The 15078-nt window shown below is 52.6% G+C and overlaps 1 long non-coding RNA gene across 1 annotated transcript; it reads right to left on the reverse strand.

Moving 5' to 3' along the window:
* Positions 1-2258: 2258 nt before the first annotated feature.
* Positions 2259-9261, reverse strand: LOC135362567 (uncharacterized). Its single transcript, XR_010407418.1, has 2 exons — positions 7733-9261; positions 2259-6591 (listed from the first exon to the last, which is right to left on the reverse strand). It is a non-coding gene; the product is annotated as an uncharacterized LOC135362567 (long non-coding RNA).
* Between the last annotated feature and the right edge of the window lie 5817 nt (positions 9262-15078).

Here is a 15078-nt window from a genome sequence, read left to right on the forward strand (position 1 = left end):
ACTGGAAGGAGAATCCAAGTCAGGGAGCTCTGTCTCCTGCCTCCAAGCCGGTGGCCTTTGACTTTCAAAACTTCTGCAGAAAAAGAAATCAAGTCCTATTTATTACAAATTTAAGATTTATGAAGCACGTCTGACCTGCCGGATTCTGTGCATGCCTGGCCTCAGAGACCCTGTTGCTCTCCCAATTCCTGGGTCCGGGATCTGAGGCGCAGAGAGGCTAAGCAAGCAGGTGGGGCTACCTAGCTAAGGAGCGAGCAGCGCCAGAATCTGAGCCTGGGGCTCTCTGCATATGTCAATTCGGCCATCGGCCTCTCCCTCCTCGGCATTGGCATGTGCCTCCTGCGTGGGCTCTCTGGCCGGAAATCTGCCTGCACTCATCTACGTGCTATCCAGAAGCCAGAGGCCCAAGGCTTCCACCTGCTCTGCCTCGACATCTCCCTTCTCCAAGCAGCAAATGCTGGCCCAGGAAGGCTTCCCACCCCTTGGTCCAGGCTGCATCCGTGCTGTGGGCGGTGTGATGCCAGCCCCCGGGAATGCTGGGAATCAGGGAGACGGGACCAAAGGTAAGCGCGAGGCCATGTCCTTTCGGTGTCAAAGAAGATTAGGAGTCCAGCTCTCAGAGCTGAGGACTGGGGCTGAAATCAGCCTGTGATCCCAAGTGAGGTGAGTTCAGAGGTCACCAGCTGGTTCCTTTGTGTGCCAATATTAACAGGAGAGTCACCTAATTGGGGTGGGTCAGCCAGTGGACAGAGCCAGGACGCACAGCAGGGGAGGGAAAGGGACCCATGGCCCCCCAGGCACTGTGTTGGTGCTTGATACGAGGTGGCTCATTCATTATATTCATATTCTTACTAATATTACAAATACAGAAGGAGCAGAAGAAGAGCAGTGGCCCCATAGATTGAGAGCCTGTTAAATTCAGGCTTGGTTCCTGATAATTAATTAAACTGTCTCAGCCTTGCAACCTCCCCGTGAATTAGGTTCCATTCTACCTCATTCTACAACCAAGAAGACCGAGGCATGAAATGGGTGAGGCAGGGGCCCAGGGTCATAGAGCTTTAATGAAGGACAGGGACTTGGATGCTTCTGGGAGGGAGAGATGACCATCTCTATTTTCCCAAGGAAGAAAGTGAGGCTCAGAGAGGGATCACGCATGTCCAAAACCACACAGCTAGGTGGTGGCAGAGCTGAGTTATAACCCTCCAGAGGTACATCCGCTCCAGAGCCCACAATAGCACAGCATCTCCCTATTTAAAAAAAATATATATTTTATTTATTTATTTGAGAGAGAGAGAACGAGTAGGGAGAGGGACAGAGGAAGAGGGAGAAGCAGGCTCTCTGCTGAGCAGGGAGCCCGACGTGGGGCTCGATCCCAGTACCCTGAGATCATGACCTGAGCCAAAGGCAGGTGCTTCACTGACTGAGCCAGCCAGGCACCCCTCATCTCCCTATTTTTTAAACTCAAAACTTCCACGATTCTTTGAAGACCCTTTCTTCTGTTGGCCACTGTTCCTGCCTTCCTGGTCCTAAGGGGACTGTGAACTTCAACTGGTTAATGGGTGCAGATCTGCTATCTACATGGCTCACACTGACCCTAGAGAAACCAACACACCTCTCCCTTGGTTTCAGGTCAAACGAATGCATATGGACACTTGCTGGAATCATGGCAGCCTGACACCTGTCAGACACTCAATTTACGTAGGCTGAGGGCACCGAAGCACCACTTGCCTCGAATGTGCTGACTGGAAACTGGGTTGGACAGCAGTTGATACAACAGACATGTCTGGAGGGTCCGCTAATGCCGGGCGGTGGACACACAGTGGTCAACGGCACCTGACACTTCCCTGCTCACCTGCAACTTACATGCTGGCGGAGGAGGGGGACGTTAATCAGATGATCGTGCTGCAATGACACCTCGAATCTGTGCCAAGTGATGCTGAGCTGAGGACAATTTCACTGGAGCAGCCAGACTTGGCCAGCAAGGTTAGGAGAGGTAGCCCTGGCAAGAAGACCTTTGCACTGAGAATCTGAAAGACGAGCAGATGCCAAGTCAGCAAAGAGGGAAAGGAAGGGCATCCTGGCTGGAACAGCACAGGCAAAGATTTAACATCCATTTTCCCATTCAATCTGCACTGGGAGGGGAGTATTAATATCCCCATTTTATAGATAAAGTAACAGGGATGGGAGCCCTGTCTTTGTGCGGGACCTTGATCTTGATCCAAGTGTGTCTGATGCCAAATCTGATGCTCTCCCTGCACTTCCACACTGTTGCTTAGAAGTGACATCATGTGGGGATACAAGGAAATCTTCCCCTGGGAAAAAAATAATGCAAACGGGCCTGATATTTGTGTCAGACAGAGCTTTTTAGACTGCAATGGTAGAAAGCTAAACCCACTGACTTAAGCAAAAGAGGAAATTTCTTGTCTCATGGAACAAAAATCCAGGACTAGATATATGGCTTCAGGCTCAGCTAGATCCAGGGGCTCAAACAATGTCATCAGAGCCTGGTGTGTGTCTCTGTCCCTGATCCTGCTTCCTGGGTGTTGGCATCATTCATGATAGTCCCTGGAAGTCCCTTACTCACCTCCTCACTGTTAGCAGTCTAGGAATAATGAGAGACTCTAGAAAAATACCCCTGGATTAGCTCCAACTGGACCAACTTGGTCATGTGCCCATCCCTGAACCAATCAGTATGGCTAGGGGGCTGTAATGTCCTGATTGGCCAAATCTGGGCCACAGGCTCAGCCTGGGCCAATCAGTGGGACCAGGGGCCTGAAATGTCCTGATTGGCCAAATCTGGGCCACAGGCTCAGCCTGGGCCAATCAGTGGGACCAGGGGCCTGAAATGTCCTGATTGGCCAAATCTAGGCCACAGGCTCATCCTGGACCAATCAGTGGGGCCAGGGGGATGGACTACTTTGGCACTGAGTTAGGTGATCACTTTTGGACCTGAAGGTGAATCAGCCTTACCCAAGCTCTATGGACCTGGAGGGGTGGGATGTGATGCATTTACCAGAGAAGAAGGGATGTGGGAAAGGTATAAATCAGAGCTGGATCCCCAAAAAGAAAATAGAAAATAGGAAAAATAAGATAGAAAAGATCTTCATCTCCTTGGATTTTCCTTCACACAGGGCACACCCATTTCGCAGACACATAAACTGAGGCTGAGAAAGGCCACACAATGGGCTTCAGGCCACAGAGTGGGTAGTGGAACCACACACGCCCAGATGGGGTCCCCAAAGCCCATGCTTTGTCATCACACCTCTGGCGGGGGTACTGATTCTATGGCATTTGTTGTGGTCGTCCTTTTAGCTGCTTGGGCCAGTTCATGGAAGGGGGTGTGTTATGCACACCTCATTTCATCATGATTTTGATCCAAAGATCCTTGAGACATTGATTCGGCTGCCCATTGGTAAGCAGAGGGAAAGTACACATCATTAAAAACTGATCATTGATTCTACTATGCAGTACGTGGCAAGCAGAATCAACAGGTGCAGTGGAGATCTGGGAACGAGACATTCCACCTCTGGCATCTCCAAAAACTGCTCTAAGTACTTCCAAAGGTTATCACAATGGCTACTCTTTCCTGAGCATGTACTCTGTGCGAAGTACATGAACACAACCTCATCAGATCCTCCCACAGTGCTCTGAGGGAGGTATTATCATGCACATGTTAGAGCAGAGAGAACCCAGGTTCAGAGAGGTGTGGTGACTTACCCAAAGTCACAGTCAATGATGCAACAGAGTCAGGATTTGAACTCCGTCCGGGTCAAGAATCCATTTCACAACCATGACCTTCCACCCCGTTTTGGGATGTCCCGTGACCTAAATAGCTCGTTCTTGATTTGATCACTGTAACTGGTTTCCAGTTTTTTAGCGGCACTGGGCATCTGCACAACTCTAAGTGTGAGCACCTACAGTTTATGTCCTAGGCTCCTCACTTGCCCTGCCCTAGTCCTGGTCCTGTTTTTTTTTTTTTTTTTATTTTTTTAAAATAACAGACAATATATTTATTGATTCAACATGTCTGATTGAACACCTATGATCTCAAGAGACAACACCCTTTCTAGGGGATTCACAGGGAGTGTTTTCTTGCAGGAGGATAGGCAGGAGACACCATCGAGAGGGGAGGGAACCCGGGGGGACAGCAGAGGAAGAAGCTGGACAAAGGTGTGGTTTGCACTAGAGTCTGGCTGCAGCCCGATCCCCCAGGAAGCTCTGCAGCATGAAAGGTGCCACAGAGTTGCCCCCTGCTCTCGAAGCAAAGGGCTGACTTTCTTACCCTTGTATCAACCAGTAATTGGCTGTGGGCTGCCCTGGAAAAACCCCCACTCAGGGGCCAGCTCCCATTGGCAGAGGTCATGCCTCTGGAGTTGGAAGGAGCCGAGAGCCTTGAGCAGCCAGCCCAACGGTGGGGGTCAGGTGGTGGGGTTGCGCACTGGTCAAAGGTGATTTGGGTAGGGTGCTGGTCGCATCTGCTACACCTGCTGCTTTGGGGGCACTATTTGCCCTCGTGGCACCTACTTCACAGAGAGTGGCTACCCTGTGCCTGATATTCTAGACCCATGATCAAATCTAATTCCCCCTGGAGCAGATATAACCCATTTCACAGATGTCAAAGATGAGGCTCCGTCGGTACCGGAGCTGAGCAGAATGTGAAGCCCCCCCCGCGTCGCCCAGGCCTGTCTTCGGGCCTGGGCAGCCTCCTGCTGTGCTGTCTGTGGTCTTTGAGAAGGTCAGCAGTGAGGTGCAGGCCCAGCCAGTGGTGGGCGGGAGCTGGAGCAGAGGACACCTTAATGGCCCTGGCATTGCCTGACATTTGGGTTTTACTTTCTGTGGGAAGTGCGCTAATTACTCCTGTTCACTCAGAAGTCCGCCGTAACTGCCACTTGGATTTTATGGAGTTCTTTGGGGTTGTCATTTCTGCGCGACTTCTGGAGACCACGGGGGCAAAGCAGACTTGCCTCTCACCATGTGCCCGGCCGGCACCTCCTGTGGACGCGGGCCTGGTGGCTGGCCACGGGCTGGCACACACACACACACACACACACACACACACACACACAGCTCTGCCGTGGCCCCAGGCAGCCCAGGCGGTCGGCGCAACGCGTCACCCCCGTTTGGCAGATGAGCCAGGAGAAGTTGCCAGAGGGTGACCGGCTGTCCCCCTCCCCCAGCTGGGAAGCCTGATGCCACAGCCTGGGCCTTCCCACTTTGCTCACGGCCCCGGCACCCCCCTCAACTGCTCTCAGCATCCAGAGGAGCCCCACACTTCTCTCAACCCCCTGGTTGGGTCTGTAGGGAGGGTCGTGAAAGGCCCACTTGACAGGTGGAGAAACTGAGGCAAGAGGTCATTCAGCAAACAGGTTGAAAAGCACGGGCCGTTTTGTAGTTGGGCTCTCTGGGCTGGTGGCCCGGCTCCCCACGAACCCTCTGGGGGCACCTCTCTGGGCCTCGGTTTCCTCCTCTGTAAGCCGGGGGTAATCACAGGACCCGCCTCTTAGGCTGGCCAGGAGGATGAATCTGTAAGCATTCCGGACAGCGTATGGCTCACACACTGGTGATTACTCTAAAGGTGACTCCAGGGTCAGTTTGGGGCCCAGTTGTACATCCCTCTGCCCCAGGCTCTGCCTCTCCGTCCCCCGCTGCACCCCGGGGGCTCGCTCCTCTCCCCCGCGGCTACTGCTCTTAAACAACGCCCCCACCCCGGCAAGTGTCCTGGTCCTCGTGACTGGGGACTGCCAGGGCTTCTGCCTTCAGGAGGACTGTCAGGCATCAGATAAGAACATCACTTTCAGAGAAAAGGGGGGGGCTTTTCTCAGTCTCCCCCAAACCATTGCATGTAGAGCAAGAAGGAGTCATCTTGTCATCCCCCTCCAATGTCTGCTTTATGGGCGGGGAAATGTCTGCTTCTGCTCCACAAATATTTGTGCAGGAATGAATGAAGGAATGTATGCATGAATGAGTCACGGGTGAATGAGGAGGGAAACACCGGCTAGGCCCCAGGCGAGGGGCGGGGATTCAGCAGTGAGCAGAGCTGCCTGCACTCTGCACACCTCCAGGGGGCGCTAATCATGAGCCCTGAGGTGGGAGGTGCCCCTGGACCGGGCGGGGGGGGGTGGCCGTATGTCTAAGACACAGTCTTTACTCCCAAGGGGCCCATGGCTGGGCAGGGGAGGCAGAAGATAATCCCTCCTTGTGGTAAGTGTGATCATAGTCATATGAGGAAGGCTCCGTAGCAGCATTTTCCGAGATCCCGCGACTCTCGGTGTTCCACTGCATCTTCTCACCAGTCCCGGAGGATGGACACCGCCACCTCCATTGTGCAGAGGAAGAAGTGAAGCTCAGGGAAATGAAAGAAGCTGCCCCCAGCCACGCAGGAAAGGGTTGGTAACGGATCCCAGCCCACGCTGGTCTGGTCCAGAACCGTGTGTCCAGGATGAGGGGGTGCCCACCTCTTCAGAAGAGGCGGGAATGTGGGGCTGGAGGGCTCCCCTCTGGAATGCAGCACCCCGGATGGGTAGTGGCCCAAGCAAAGGCCATCTGAGCCCGAAGCTTCTTAGCCAATTCCCTCCTCCTCCTCGTCTCCTCCTGGGATGGGATTGAAACTGAGTTTAGCTCCTTTGTGTCCCATCTGGAAAGCAGAGGTCCTGCCCCCTTGGGGGCTCTGCTTCTGCCCCACCCCCTGCCTGTCCCCACATTCCAGTGGCTTTCAGCGCCCCACCAGGCCCTCCAGACAGTGGACATTTTACATTGCCCCTGTGGTCAGCTTTGGGCAGTGATAACAGGATTAGCCCCATGGAGGCAGATCACTTAATTAAACTTTGGGAGGAAGAACACCGTCTTCTCTCCTCATTGCGGCTCCAGGAAGGGGGAGTGGGGGCTCCTAATCAGTCAGGGATCTCACCGCCCATCCCTCTGCCTGTTGTTAATTCTGGCTCAGACAAAGGCGGAGAACATCCATCCATCATCCCTCCACCTATACGTCAGTTCCACAAGTATGGGCTGAGGTCCTCCCCTGTGCCCGGCAGGGAGGGATAATGGTGGATGGAACCGGCTTCCAGACTTGGTTTGGCCGATAGAAGGTTGCAGAAGTCATGCTGTGCCAAGCTCTGAGCCTAGACCTCAAGACACTTTGCAGCTTCTGCTCTCCCTTGGAGCTCTGCCTCCACCTTGAGAATGAGCCTGGGCGAGCCTGCTGGGGGATGAGTGACCGCGTGGAGGAGAGCCGGCTCCTCCCCATGGAGGCCATTCTGGACCATCCGTCAGCTGGCTGACCCGCCAACACGTGAGAGAGGCCCACTTCGACTGCAGCCACTAGCTGATCCACAGCTGACCACTGATGCATGAGAGACCTCAGATGGAGCCCAAGCTGTGACTCACCATCGCCCAGAACAAAACTTCATCTCTGAGTGTTGGGGCGGTTTGTCTCGAAGCATTATTGTAGGCATAGCTGACTGATACAGATTTCCCTTGCCTCTGTATTAAATCCAACCCCCCTCCCCCGCCCCACGCCTCCCCTAGTCCCATGTGACCCCTCCCTCACTCCTCCCTTCACTTCCTTTACCCCAGCCAGGTTTGCCTTCTGGCATGTATGTCCTTGTAAGAGTCTTGCTTTTTTCCTGCTCCTAACCATTCAGGCTGCACCTAGTAGGTCCTCGGTCAACGTCTGTAGGATGAATGAAGGGAGCAATGAACAGACACAGCCCCTCCTTGCACCTGTGGGACTTACCGTCGAGTGCAGGAGGTGATGCTTCCAAATCCCAAACTCTGCAGGCTCCGAGGGAGATCGGGGTGGGAGAAGCAGGCTGTCAAGAAAGCCTTCCCTGAGGAAGGCAGGTCTGAGCTGGGATCTGAAGGATGAGTAGCTTCTTTTTAGGTGAAGAGGGCAAGGAAGGGCATTTCAGGTGGAAGGAACACCAGACCAAGACCCTGAGACAGGAGGGAGCCTGACATGCTCCAAGAAACGAAGTGGACCCTTCATCTCACTTTCATCTCAGACCTCAGGACCTCCCTGGCTCATAAGAGAAACTAGTGCTAGACCCGGACAAGGGATCAAACCACTGTATAGACCAACGGTGGTCCGTGAGTCAAAGCTGGCCTGCAGCTGGGCTTTGTCCATCGTGTTCCAGGGGTCCAGTTACACCATTTGTGTCCACTCATCTCTGCAGGAGTGGCAGAGGTGAGGGGGTGCAGCAGAGATCATCGGGCCTCCAGAGAGGACAAGATGCACCATCGAGCCCTTTCCAGGGAGAGTTGGCCGGCCCGTGCACTGGACAAGCCGAGCGCGTCGATGCCCTTCTACAGAGAAACAGTGCTCCACACCGGCAAGCCCAGAGACTCACTCTCAGCCGTCTGGAGGCCGCTGGCCCTTCCCACAGGCCTCCTTTCTCTGCTGGGACTCCGGGGACAGAAAGCGAGACCCTGCCTTCTGGGGAGTGGCTGTGTCCAAGCAGGGGAGAGGAGTGGGGATTTGATAGAGAACTGGCGCTTCTGGAGAACCCGTGATCATCCTGAGACCAGGCATGTCCCACTCGGTGTTTCTGAGCCTCCTGGCAACCCCGTGAGGGATCACAACCCGCTTTGGCAGATGGGGAAACTGAGGCCCGTGGAAGTAAAGTGACTTGCCCAGGGCCAAGCACGGTGTGGTAGAACTACGGCTCAAACCAGTCTGTCTGACCGGGTTCTGTGTTTTTCTACAATCTGCCCCCTTGAAAGCGTATAAGATATTTCTTCTCCACATGAGAAACGGAGACTCTGAGGTGTCCCCCATTGTTGATACGGGGGACTGTTGGGTCGTTTCCATGTACTTTTCTGTTTCTATTATTATTATAATTGCAATACGCCAGACACATCATATATAATTCTCGCTTTGTCCGCACAACGATGAGATAGGTCATGTTATCATCCCCAGTTTACAGGTGGGGAAACTGAGCTCCAGACAGGGCTGCCATGTGCCCAAGCTGTGGTCAGGACAGAGCTGGGACTTGAACCCATTCCCCACCCCCACCCCCACCGCCTGCAGGTTTTCTCTGCCTTTGGCCGACCTCAGCGTTGTCACCTCCCATGCCTCGGGCTTTCATGGTCCAGAGTCTCCAGAATGCTCCCATCTGTTATCTGCTGTGTGGGGGAGGGGTGCAGGTGGTGAGCGAGGAGGGAGTGATTATCCCTGTTTGCTCAATGGGGAAACTGAGGCCTGAGGCGGGGAGTGGGCCCATCCAGCTGGGACAGCGGCTCTGCAGCCTTCCCCCTCTGCCTGGCCCCTTGATCAGAGCCCAAAGCCCCCGTCCCTCCCTCCCGCCCTCCCCAGGTCGGGCCCCCCCAGGGAGAGCCGAGGAGGACAGTGATGGATCTGGGCCAGCCTTCATTTTCATTCCCTCTCTACTTTAGCTGCTGCAGAGCGATGACAAGTGAGAACGTCTCTGACCCGGAGAAATTATCTTCCCTTCTCTTTCACGGCATAATTTTCTGCCCTCTCGTCTGGACAAGCCTGGGTGATTTTTAGCTACAAAAAAAAAAAGGGGGAAATTATCATTCAGGGAAAAAAAATAGAAGGAGGCTTCTAGCTCTCCGACAGACAGGCTGTCTCCCGGGTGAAAATGAGAATGTCCCCTCCTGTGAGCCCCAGGGACTTCGAGGGGTCGGTTCACCCTCGCAGGATGACGGCGGGCATCCCAGAAGGCAGGGCCTGTGGCCACAGAGGTGTCCAGTGGCCTGGGGCACCTGTGGTTTTCCAGGGCGCACCCCAATGCCCACCCCCGTGGGGGTGCACACCTTGAGGACTTCAGGGGGAAACAGTTTGGGTATGGGTCACCTGTGAGTGCCCCACGTCATCTGACCATCCATCCTCATGGTGCCCAGGACCCGGGCAACTGTCCGCCCAGCGTGTGGCTTTCTGGAAGTTTCTCTCCCCCCCCCCCCCCACATGCGCACACACGGCCACATACTTGGGGCCTGCTCCACATGTCAGCAAGGAAAGTACTATTTATTGACTTTTCAAAAAAAATCTCTATTTTTTCTGATTTAAAATTTCAAACAAGTAAAAGTTTAGCAAGTACAGGTCTGTTTTCTCAACCTTGAAGGTAAAAACTGCTAATGCTTTGGTGTCCGTTTTTCCAGACTTCTCCTTTCAAACCCCATGATTATAAACACGCAGACACATGCACACACACACTCACACGCACACTCACGCACCCCCAGTTGTGAAGCCACTGGCACTGGGATCTAAGAGTGCAGTTGCCAGAGTGAGCTGGTCTAATTTTGGCTCTGCTGTGTGACCCTGGGGGAGTGACTTTGCCTCTCTGAGTCCCAGTTTCATCATCTATAAAATGGGGACAGTAACAGCGTCAAGGGCTCTTTCGAGGAGAAAGCGGGGTAATGTGTGTAAAGCAGATACAGAGTCTGGCCTGGCATAAAAACTCCCCAAGATAATAGCCACCATTCTCATTATTATTATTATCATTATTATTAGCCCTGACTGGATGGGAGGGGGCTGCGTTCTTGTTCCGGGCCTGGAAGCAATCATGGGGCTTTTCAGCAAAGCAACTGTTCTGGTACCTTCTCTTCAACCTATGGCTGTGACTCTGAGGTCAGAGATGAGCCTTGTGGGTTTGGTGTGGACCCTGAAATGATGCACATGTGTGCTCCGCAGTCACTAAAATCAGTGTTCCTTTCTGGCAAAGAACTTTCCCTTTTATCAGATACTCAAAGTGGTCACTAACCCATAGGAGTTAAGGCTTAACACAAACTCTCTGCTTCTTGTGAAGACAGGCTTTTCTACTATGGGGATGCCGGGATTTGAACCCCTCTCTCAGGCAGGCAGTGTTCTGAGGACACTCGGAGTCCCAGAGACCATTTCAGGGGGTCTGCAGGGCCTTCCTTTTCCACCTTGTACTTTGTGGGCTGTGATTTTCTTCCTGCCCCTCAACCAAAACAACAGATTGCATCAGATTGAGTGAGAAGCAGGTTGGAGGATGTAAAACCAGGCATTACAGATTTGCAAAAAGGTCAAACGAGGCCACCTCTCTCACTACATTTATTACAGTTTTTGGAAAATATTATGAGCTTTCCATGACATATGTTAATATGTGATTGAGTTTATTAGTATTAAGTGAATTAAGTATTTTTAAATGTCTCACTTTTAATTTCTAAACAGTAAGTGTCAGTGGTTAGCACCCACATAAATGACATCTCTTTGAGGTCCTCACTATTTTAAGAATGGAAAGGGGTTGTGAGACTCAAAAGTTTGAGAACTGCTGCACTACAAACTTCTCTGGTTGAGAGAGAAGGGGCCAAGAGGTATCTGACTCTAACCCCGGGGATGGTGGGGGCTTCGGCTAAGGAGCATCCTAGGAGGTGTGGCAGGCAAAGCAGGACGGGGCAGGAAAAAGAGGTATAAGGATCAGGCCAGCTGGACATTAGCCAGGGACAGCCATCCTTAAGGGTCATAAAATCGGCAATAGACATGTAATGATATGGAGACAGTGGTGTTTTCTGGAACTCTTGTTGGGGGAGACTTATATAGGTCTGGACACTGATAAGGCTCTTGGAATAGGGAGTGAGACCCCCCCCCCAAGGAGATTTTTTTCATGTAAGAAAGATGTTTGCTAAACTGCCTTCCTAGGACTAGGAACTGCTTTGCTAAAGAAGATATGCAAGTTTAGGGCCGGAGCAGAATTGCTGTGGTTCATGCAGGAGAGGCTGAGCTCTTCCACCAGGGGGCGCTCATTCTTGCCATCTTGTCAGGAAGCTCTCTGGGGCTCCTTCAAACAATGCTGAGCAAGACCTTTAGTGGCTCTCAGTGTGAAGGGGCACCAAATTATTAGTGATGCTGGGCAGAAAATTTGGGCTGACTGAAAGAGAGAAGAAAGGGAGAAGCAGGTGGAGTCAAGAAAGAGGCAGTTAAGGACTCTGGGGCAGAAAACAGCTCCCATGCCTGTCAGAGTGAGCCTGTGGTACTGCAAGACTCAGGGTCCAAAGGGCAGACATGGGCTCACCCATTAGGAAAAGACGCTTGCCGAGAAGCGTCCCCAGGAGCCACAGGTTAGGAGAAAACCCCAAGCAGGCCCTTGAAGGAAGCTGGTGATAGGAAAGTCCCTTGGCCAATGAGCATGGATCATGTAATATATGAAATCTGTGTCTTAAGGGAACATATTCAGAGAGATGTATTGTTGAGACACCACTGTTTTTGCAGGTCGGAGGCTGACAATCAGGGCGCCCACCAGCCTTGTAAAGAGGCTAAGTGGCTCTGTCCCCAGTCTTCTGAGAAAGGGGAGCACTTTCTGTGCACCTGAGGAAATGCTGAATGCTCTTGGGAAGCAAGACCTGCAAGTCCTGGGGTTCTAGGGAAGTGAGCCGTGAGAGGGACAAGCCATATCACCTCCAAGAGGGAGGGGTGGAGGTCTGGGGTGAGCAGGATCTGGGGGGTGACTCTCTACTCTCATACCTTGCTTCCAGAACGTTCCAGAACATTCCTGGGGTGTGCTGTGGGCTCAGACACTGAATCTCCATCAGTCAGGGTGGTGGTAGGCTGGAGGGTTTAATAGAGGTGGGGGCAAGGTTAAGAGGCATCACTAAGGTGGGGTGGGGGTGAAGTGCCTTGGGACTGGCAACAGTGGGGAATCACTGCAAGTCTGCCTGGAGGAGGCAGGGTGCCCCGAGAGCTCATGCTTTCCCAGTGGGGTCCATATCACCCCCAAAGAGGCAAAAATGGGTGCTTGGGGCATGAAACAAGCTTACCTTTTTATGTAGGAAGCATACAGCATCAATATGCATGCCTAAACAGATACCCAGCATGTCGGTGGTATTGCAATTTAAGTAGGGGGGAGAGTGATTAGGGAAAGAATGTCTAACAACTCCCTGTGGGGGGATGGTGACAAAATAAAGAACAAAGAATCTGTAGCTGATGGAGAGAGCTGCTGGTCAGACACTGGGGCTGTTGGTGGTGGCTGGGTGGCGGGGACCAGTCAGTCCAGGGGGGCCCACCAGCAGAGGGTCTAACAAATGAATAACCCAACCCCTCCCCGCTCCTGCCTCTCATCTTCTACCAGGGCCCTTCCCCCGGCCTAACACAACTTGACCCTGAAAGGGAGTCCACTGATGCCGTCCATCTGGGCACAGAGCAGGGCAGAGAACGGTGGAAACTAGATTCGGAGGGCAGGGTGCAAACGGATGATAACCAGCGGATTAATTTCTACCCCTTACAAGCTGAGTGACTTCAGGTAAGATCTGTTTGACACCATTTTCAGCCTGACTTCCCAGCTCTCTGTTAGGAACTATATTCCTCTCTCCCTCTCTGTGCAAGAAATAAGGTCAGAAGTTGGGTGGTTCAAAAGTGAGTATGTCAATCATGGTATTTGGGGAGCTTGTGGTTTAATAGGGAGTTAGACTTGCAGATGGGGCAGTTACTCTGCAGGGATGTACAGAGGTTATGTGAGGTGAGGAGGAGGCGGTGAAGCATCCAGGAGAGGACCCTGAAGAGATGGGCAGTGCGCTTCATGCTACTGAGGCTCGTCTGTCTCTGTGCCCCCGTTTGTGCCTTTCCACCCTGGAATGCTTATCCATGCCCTCTCCATCTGCTTAAGGTTGACCTGTCCAACTTGAGGTCTGTCTTATCCACAAAGCCTTTTCTTCTCTTGACACAAGGTCTATGCCAACTTCTTTCTTGAGATTTCTCGGAGCAGAGGCAATCCCAGCTTTTAATTATTTCTGGTATCTTGTCTCCTCTAATAGACCGTGAACACCTAGAGGGAGGAAGGCTAGGGCCACCCTTGAGACAGAAGTCCCAGGGCCCAGGGTTGTTGTTACCCATCCAAATTACCTGGTGACAGCTGCAGTGTCTTTACTTAAAAAACAAAACCCAAAAAACTAGCTGGAGCTTTGAAACCCCCACCAATGTCCCAGACGAGTCATTACAGAATCTCTGGGGGTGGGGTCAAGGCCTATGTTTTTCAAAAACTCCCCCGCTGACCCTCATGTACAGCCAGGTGCAGGATCAATCACAGAACAGGCTTTACAACTGGATTACATATGCACGTGGATATCTATAGTCTTATTTGAGGTCGAGCTTAGATGAAAGGCACATTTCCCCGAATTTCTACCTCTGTAAACACTTGCATAACCTCCCCCCACCCCAACCCCGCCCATCAAGACATGGGACACCAGCAGCCCGGCAGCAGGCTCCCCCCAAGGTCGACCACTGCTCTGACCTTTAGCACCATCCAACCGCTTTGCCTCTTCTTGACCTTCAGCCCGGTGGAGTCCCGCAGCGATTCTGTGTCTGGCTTCTTTCACTCGATGAACACTCTCTGTGAGATTCGTCCATGCTGTTGTGTATACCAGTCGTTCCTTTTTATCTGCGGAGTGGTAGTCACTCGTGTGGCCACGCCACGGTTTATTTACCCGTTCTACTGCTGAGAAGACATTTGGGGTGCTCCCAGGACCTAGCTCTTGCGAACAAAGCTGCCGCGAACATTCTCATACAGATCTTTTGGTGTCTGGGTCTTATTTGAATTACACTTTCTGTCTTTCTCCTTTTCCCTTATACCCCACAGCCAATTTTTTTTTAATAGTAAACAAGTCAACAGCAAGGCTTGCCTTGAGCCGGGAAAGAGAAGTCCGACCACGGGGCCGCATCCCTGCGACTGGGGTCCAGCGCGCTGCAGACCAGCACAGAACACAGAGCCAAGTGCAAGCTGGGGGGGTTTCTGCAACGTCTCTTAGCTTCTTCCTGCAAGTCCTTGTATTTTCAGTAACACCAAGGCCTTGGGAGGCTTCCTCTGGGATGCCGTACCCTTGAAGGGTTCCAGATGCTGCTTACCACTGAAAGCAGTGTGGTCTTTAGCATTTATGCCACACGTGGTGTTTTCCAGGCCTAGAACGGCCACGTCCCGGTGGAAAGGCAGCGAAAGCACATTCTCTAGCACAGACCGTGGCAGTTGGATGTTCTTGATTCTTAGTTCTGGGGCAGCTCCCCTAACATTCATTTTTATATTTCAGCATCCACCTTTGGTCTTGGATGATTCCTGCACTCGGGACGGTATGCACACAGTAGGTCTTCAACAAATGTTCGCTGATGGG

The sequence above is a fragment of the Mirounga angustirostris genome, unplaced genomic scaffold (assembly GCF_029215605.1).
Source record: "Mirounga angustirostris isolate CCGP_5_RB_7025 unplaced genomic scaffold, mMirAng1.0.hap1 SCAF_14, whole genome shotgun sequence".
Taxonomy (NCBI): Eukaryota; Metazoa; Chordata; class Mammalia; order Carnivora; family Phocidae; genus Mirounga; species Mirounga angustirostris.